This window comes from Trichechus manatus, unplaced genomic scaffold (assembly GCF_000243295.1).
Source record: "Trichechus manatus latirostris isolate Lorelei unplaced genomic scaffold, TriManLat1.0 scaffold00095, whole genome shotgun sequence".
Taxonomy (NCBI): Eukaryota; Metazoa; Chordata; class Mammalia; order Sirenia; family Trichechidae; genus Trichechus; species Trichechus manatus.
In genome coordinates, this window is record NW_004444031.1 from 10,985,763 (window position 1) to 10,993,224 (window position 7,462).

Consider the following 7,462-nt stretch of genomic DNA (forward strand, 5'->3'; position numbering starts at 1 on the left):
ATCCTGCAGCTGCTTCCTGTCGTCTCATCTCCTGTTCTTGGGACTTGAGCTGTCAGCTTATCTTCCGAACCTGGGATTCATCAATCTGCACAGCCTGTGAGTGGGAGCCCTGCTCTCCGACCTTCCAATCTTGGGCTTGCCAGCTTCTGCAGCTGTGTGACTTGGGAGAGGCCTCTACCCTGATCCACAGACTTGGGACGTTCTAACCTCTACAATCGCGTGAGCTGTTTCCTTGATATAATCTCTCTCTATATATATATATTTATACACTTGACTGGTTTTGCTTCTCTAGAGAACCCAGCCTAAGACACTACCAAATAAAATAAAACGTACTTATAGTCTACAAACAAAAAATCCAACAATATATTATGTCATATATTAGATTAATGGCAACAAAGTTCCATCACTTTTCAATCATTTGATTAACTAGTATAGCTAAATTGGTTGTCAGATGATTTTATTCACTTGACAGAACCACATACTTACCACATTAGGGGTCCGTGTTACACAATCAATTCTTCAGCACCCTGGTCGTAGCCAATCATGATTTTTATCAGCCTATTGCGTTGTTTCTTTCCTTATAACTATTCTCAGCCAGACTGCAAGCTGCATGATACCTACTTTATATCTCTTTTACTTATTTTTATGTCCCCAAATTCTAGGACAGTGTCAGAAATATTTACAGGTGCTCAATATACTTTTGACAAATCAATGAATGAATAAATCAGTAGGTTTCATTTTTAGTTTATTGTCATCTGACCAGTGATCTAATACAACATTAATATTTTTCTGGATTATCATCCACTATCATATCTCTGTTTGTTTTCCCAGATCCTCTCAATGGGATTATTTCTCAGAGCAACCAGTTTTACTCAGTCTTAGTAAATTTCCTCTTCTTCTAAAGTTCCCTTCTTTTTACTAGGGTCCCTTTTTCTGTCAACTTGATTCCAATATTAATAGTTGCTAAGATTAATAAATAAATGTAATTTAAAAGCTTCCATTTTTAAATGGATCAATAAATTTTAAAACAACCAATTTATTACAAACAGATCACATTTAATGTATTATATATAGGGCAGACACTAAAATAAATCCAGTTTTAATTTTTAATATTACAAAGTTTTTTTAAAATACAATGATTTTTATAAGTCTAGTTGAACCAAGAATATTATTATATATTATGAATAAACTAGCCAGTGTGCCATCTGAAATTAAAATTTAATGGAAAATTAATGCCATTTTATGACTATTGCTGTCAAAGTATATATTAAATATTATTATTTTTTCCCTTTTAACTTCTATTTTTTTTTTTGCCTCAGAATGCTTCCCTAAAATCTTGCCTTTCTTTAGTAAAATTTGGTGAAAGGTAAGACATTACACAATACTGGGGAAGCCAGCACAACTTGTCCAAGGCAAGGTCATGGAAGCTCCATAGACATACCCAAACTCCCAGAGGGACCAAATTACTGAGCTGAGGGCTGGGGACCATGGTCTTGGGGAGCATTTAGCTCAATTGGCATAACATAGTTTATAAAGAAAATGTTCTACATTCTACTTTGGTGAGTAGCATCTGGAGTCTTAAAAGCTTATGAGCGGCCATCCAAGATATGTCACTGGTCTCACCCCATCTGGAGCAAGGGAGAATGAAGAAAACCAAAGATACAAGGGAAAGATTAGTCCAAAGGACTAATGAACCACAACTACCACAGTGTCTACCAGACTGAGTCCAGCATAACTAGAAGTTGCCCAGCTACCACCACTGACTGCTCTGACAGGGATCACAATAGAAGGTCCCAGACAGCGCTGGATAAAAATGTAGAACAAAACGCTAACTCACCAAAAAAAAAAAAAAAAAAGACCAGGCTTACTGGTCTGACAGAGACGGGAGAAACCCTATGAGTATGGCCTCTGGAGATCCTTATAACTCAGTAATGAAGTCGCTCCTGAGTTTCACCCTTCAGCCAAAGATTAGACAGGTCCATAAAACAAAACAAGATTAAAGGGCACACCAGCCCAGGGGCAGGGACCAGAAGGAAGGAGGGGACAGGAAAGCTGGTAATGCGGAACTCAAGGTTGAGAAGGGGAGAGTGTTGACATGTCATGGGCTTGGCAGTCAATGTCACTAAATAATATGTGTATTAATTGTTTAATGAGAAACTAGTTTGCTCTGTAAACCTTTACCTGAGGTACAATAAAAAAAATAAGTAACTTCTTAGAGGCTATAGAATGTGGTGAGGAAAGTGTATTCTGGTGATCTCAACGATGCAATAAAGAGAGAAACTCATGAGGATATGTTAAAATTTAAGGAAATCTGAATATTTAACTTTTGACTAAGCTGAAAAGCTTAAATTATATAAAATAGTTATCAATCCTGACTGATTTTCCAGGCCTCCCCCAAAAAACTTTTTCAAAAGATTTACTTAAGCATACAAAAGAATGACATATCATTCATAATAACTTACTAAGATGCAAGCTAACTAGAATGCATTGACACCTACTAAAAAGCAAATATCCCTATAGTTCCTGAGGGAACCATCCAGACCTCAGCAGACACTAAAAAGACATGACAGCATAGTTTGTCATGACTAGAATGTTGCTGTATTCTGTTCATTACGCCTTACTCTCGATTATTGAACAGAACTGGATGATCTTTATTTCATTTACTTTAATAAGAAAGCTTTTCTACGTTGCTTCTGGTTAATATTTGGCTTGAATGGAACACTTATTAAAAATGCTAGATGTTTCCACTTAACAAAGCCTGAATGGCTGAAAGGGAAATAATGGCACAAGCATAAAATGGCTTAATAAATCAAAGGACATCCTTTTCCTTCTAAACATTTCCAAGGTTAGTTTTCATCTTAATAGAATTGCTGATCTGTCAACTGATCAACTGTGGATATGCCTGTGACTTGTTTCAATGGAAACAGAGATGCTAGGAATAATGAAAAATAACCCTTTGAGTCTTCTCTAAAAGCATTTTCTTTTTCCGCACATGCTTTTGTGTGCATTGAAAACTCTCTTCCCTTCCTTAAAGTTTCAACTGATTAAAAATAAAAAGAACTTAGCTAGTTTATATTTCGAAGTGGCATGGAACAACAGATCGTTGTGGTGACTATCATTTTCAGGACTGACTTTAAATTGTAATGAAGGAAAAACAGAATTCTCCAGTTCAATCAGGAAAAATACGGTATTACTATGATTTGAAAGATGAGAAAACTATGTAATTTGAAGTAAAAACAATCTTTTATTTTATCACCAATAATTAAAGACCTCAAGACCACCTCCATCTCTTCTCTAAAATTAGAGAGAGAAGAAGAAAGAAAGGAGGAGAGAGAGAGAGAGAAAGTGGGAGAGAGAGAGACTTTTCTTAGGCCTCCTGTATGTATTCTAGGGAGCCCTGGTGGCACAATGCTTAAGTGTTCCGCTGCTAACCAAAAGGTCGGAAATTCAAATCCACCAGTGGCTCCTTGGAAATCCTATGGGGCAGTTCTCTGTCCTATAGAGTCGTGGGTTTTTGTTTTATACATATATATATATATATATATATTCCAAAAGTTACACTTTCACAGAAAACAAAAATTTTGAAATCCCTTCAGATACTTACAGTGACTGTTACGTGCCAACTCTCACTTAATCCCAGGAAAAGATAAAGAGTCTCTAAAGAAGATAAGAAACCCAGGTTGTACCATATTATATCACCCAGGAAGATGACACAATAGAAATGTATTTCAGTCGGTTTTGAAATTAGATCTCCGCAAAGCAGGCAGAGAAAGTACCTACATTATCAGCTCTTAGGTGGAAGTCCTAAGGGTGCCCTGTTGGGCTAAGTGGCCCCACCCCTGACAAGCTGGGTTCTCAAGGCTTGTTGAAAATACTTCTGTATTAGAACATTTTAGTTGAAATTATCTACCTAAACTTCTCTAGGCCAAAATCAAGTTTTATTAATGATACAGTCCAGTGCTAGCACATGGTAAGTGTTCCATAAATGTTTGTTGAACCCCTGCTGAGGTATGCATTTCAATTTATCAGCAACCAAATTTCAAGTTTTTCTCAGGGAGAGTCTAAACAAGATTTTTGCTCCCCTACTAGTCAACAAAGGAGCCCTGTTTGCCCAGTGGTTATAGCACCCGGGTGCTAACCAAAAGGTCAGTAGTTCGAACCCACCAACTGCTCTGCGAGAGAAAGATGTGGCAGTCAGCTTCCGTAAAGATTTACAGTCTTGGAAACCCTGTGGAGTAGTTCTACTCTGCACTATAGAGTCGCTAGGAGTTGAGATCAACTCGACAGCAATAGGTTACTGATCAACAGCCAAACATAGAGGATCTAAGACTCCCAGTGCATTAAAGGCAATTGTTGTAGATTTAACTCATTCACAAATCCATACAATTAGAGCACATACTTTTCAACTGGATGAAGGTCCCTTTAAGGTAAATCATTTAGAAGTCACCCCTGGAGAAGGACCTCATGCACAACCTGGAACCAATTCACAAAATGTTAATGCAACATTTCATTTGAGTGACTGGATTTTGGATATTATTATGTCTTTCTGTTTTTTAAATTTTTCAAGTATTCTTTTTTATTTTTATAATAACATTAATATTTAATTAACTAAATAAACTTACTTTGTGCCAAAAAGATTAGTTGTGTTAAATGAGTATTAAATGTCATTTCACTACACTACAAGAGAAAAAATTAGGCACATACATATACATATATCATATACATTATATTAATACGGTATAATATCACATATATATCATATACATATACATATATCATGTACATGTATACATGTATATGTATATGATATATATGTGATATTATACCGTATTAATATAATTTTATTATTTTTATACTTACCTAATTTTTTCTCTTACATATATCATGTGTGGAAACCCTGGTGGTGGTGTGGTTAAGAGCTACGGCTGCTAACCAAAAGGTCGGCAGTTCACATCAGGTGCTCCTTGGAAACCGTATGGGGCGGTTCTCCTCTGTCCTATAGGGTCACTATGAGTCGGAAACCACTCGATGGCAATGGGTTTGGTTATATATATATATATATATATATATATATATAATGTATTATACCGTATTAATATAATAATGGGGGAGAACAGCGGTGACCCCGGCAAGAGCAGAGGTAGCACGCCAGGAAAGGGGCTGTGTCGGTAGAACAGATAATAGGGCCTTTAACCACGTCGACATCAACAGCAAGGCCTGGCATCCAAAGCCACTGAGCTGGAGATGGAGTTGAAGGAGCACAGCCTAGTGATCAACAGCTGAAGGAGGTAAGATGAAACCTGCAAGTGCTGCTGCCTGGTTGGAGGGGTGCTGGTGCAGCGGACTGTCAAGGAGGTGCTGCCTGCCTTAGAGCAGATCCAGAAGATCATTGAGACACTGACCCAACAGCTCAGGCAAAGGGACAAGCACAACATTCATCTCAAGAAGGAAGATGATAAGTGAGCAGCCAAGGAGAACTCAGAAGGAGCGGGGGCTAAGGTCAGCTCAGCCGGAGTGTTGGTCTCCTAGGGACCAAGGCCTTTGCATTTTTTCAGCCCTGACTCCCACTTCTTTTCATTTTCTCTTCATTGTTATTATTATTGTATGTGCTATTGTATTTTTGCTGTTGTTGTTAATTAAACGTTTTAGTCAAAACAAAACAAAAACCCTGGTTATGATGGTTTCAATTTTATTGCTTTTGTAGTTATGGTTTCTCTCTCTTGATAAAAAAATGTATTGTGCTAAATTAGACACAACATAAAAGTTGCCGTTTTAACCATTTTAAGGGTAGAATTCAGTGACATTAATTACATTCACAATGTTGTACAACTATCACTACTATTTCCAAAACTTTGTCATCACCTCAAACAGAAGTTCCGCACCCATTAAGCAATAACTCCCCATTTCCCTCTCCTCCAGCCCCTGGTAACTACTGATTTACTTTGACCTCTATGAATTCACCTATTCTAGATATTTCATATAAGTGAGATCATACAATATTTGTCCTGTGGTTACAGTTTTGATATACAGAAATTTTTAAATTTTATCCATTTCAAACAATAGATGGCATAATCCATGCAGTGGGATTCTGAAGATGTTATCAGTGTGGCAGTGTTCTTTAAATGATTCTGAAAGGTTACTACTCAGTGTCAAGAAAGTTCTCAATGTCAATATTGCCAAGACCAGGACAGAAAATAGGTGTCACTACACTGCCCTGGTGGCACACTGGTAAAGTGCTTGGGTGTTAACTGAAAGGTTGGAGGTGCAAACCTACTAGCTGCTCTGCCGGAGAAAGATGTGGCAGTGTGGCAGTGTGCTTCAGTAAAAAGATTTACAGCCTTGGAAACCCCATGGGGCAGTTCTACTCTGTCCTATAGGGTCACTAAGAATTGGAGTCAACTCAATGGCAATGGGTACATAGCAAACAAAGTGAAATTATCTTTACAATGGGGCTGACATCAGTTAGCTCGATCTAGAGTAGTATGGTGTTTGGTTATGAAGATGACAGTTGCAGGGGTTGTATCTCCCCTCCATCTTGGCTTGGTGGAGTTAGACTTGATTTTTCGTTCCACACTGATCTGGTGCAGCTCCTTTTCCTTATTCCTCCAGCCCTTTATTAGTATCTAGGGCTTCCTGTCCCTGGAGACAAAAAGTATATCCTGAGTTCTTTAAGGAGGTATTATTTACACTGAGGAGGTCACTTGGGGCTAAGAAAAATCTTGGAAACATCAAAGTGTCACTTTTCCTGGTAAATGTATGAGCGATTTGTCTCACCAAATGGCAGAACAAAGATCATCTGGCACCGATGTCTAGAATGCTACCTACCACTGACAAAGGACTGCTGAGCCCCCCAGTTTCTCTATCTTATCCTTCTGTCCGTGTGAGTCTCTCCTCTATAACCCAATACTTTGAAGTATTTTATCAGTACTACAGGATAAAACTTCAGTCTGCACAGTTAACACTTCAAAATAGAATCTTGCCATGATTCAAAGAAGAGAATTTATTTTAAAAAAAATTTAGAGAATCTGAAACAATGCTTTGGAGAGCATGAAACTGAGGATGAGAAGATTCCCTAATACTTTAACCACTGGGGAACTAGGAAACTAGAATTTCTGCTGTGATTTTTTAACTCATAGCACTATTATTGGACTATCTTCTACAGGTAATTTTCCTTTAATTAATTTTGTTTCTGATAATTTTGGTGCATAGACACTTATAAAAATGGTTGAGTAAGCTATGACTATTCCATATTTCAGATACTCTCACACTTTTTACAGATGGAGAGGGTTCTGCGAATAAAACAAATATTCCACAATATAAATTATCCAGGAGAAGGCTGTACTGACTTGGGAGTTTATTTGTAAACGCTTTCTTCGATTAATTCTACTTCCTGTTGCTAGCTTCAGACTTATAGTTTTATTCAGACAAAATAATGCAACCATATGCTATAAAATACAGTAAT

The 7,462-nt window shown here is 37.5% G+C and overlaps 1 pseudogene; it reads left to right on the plus strand.

Annotated features, from left to right (window-relative positions):
* The first annotated feature begins 5,103 nt into the window (after positions 1-5,103).
* Positions 5,104-5,529, plus strand: LOC111821659 (prefoldin subunit 2 pseudogene; annotated as a pseudogene).
* Positions 5,530-7,462: the final 1,933 nt, after the last annotated feature.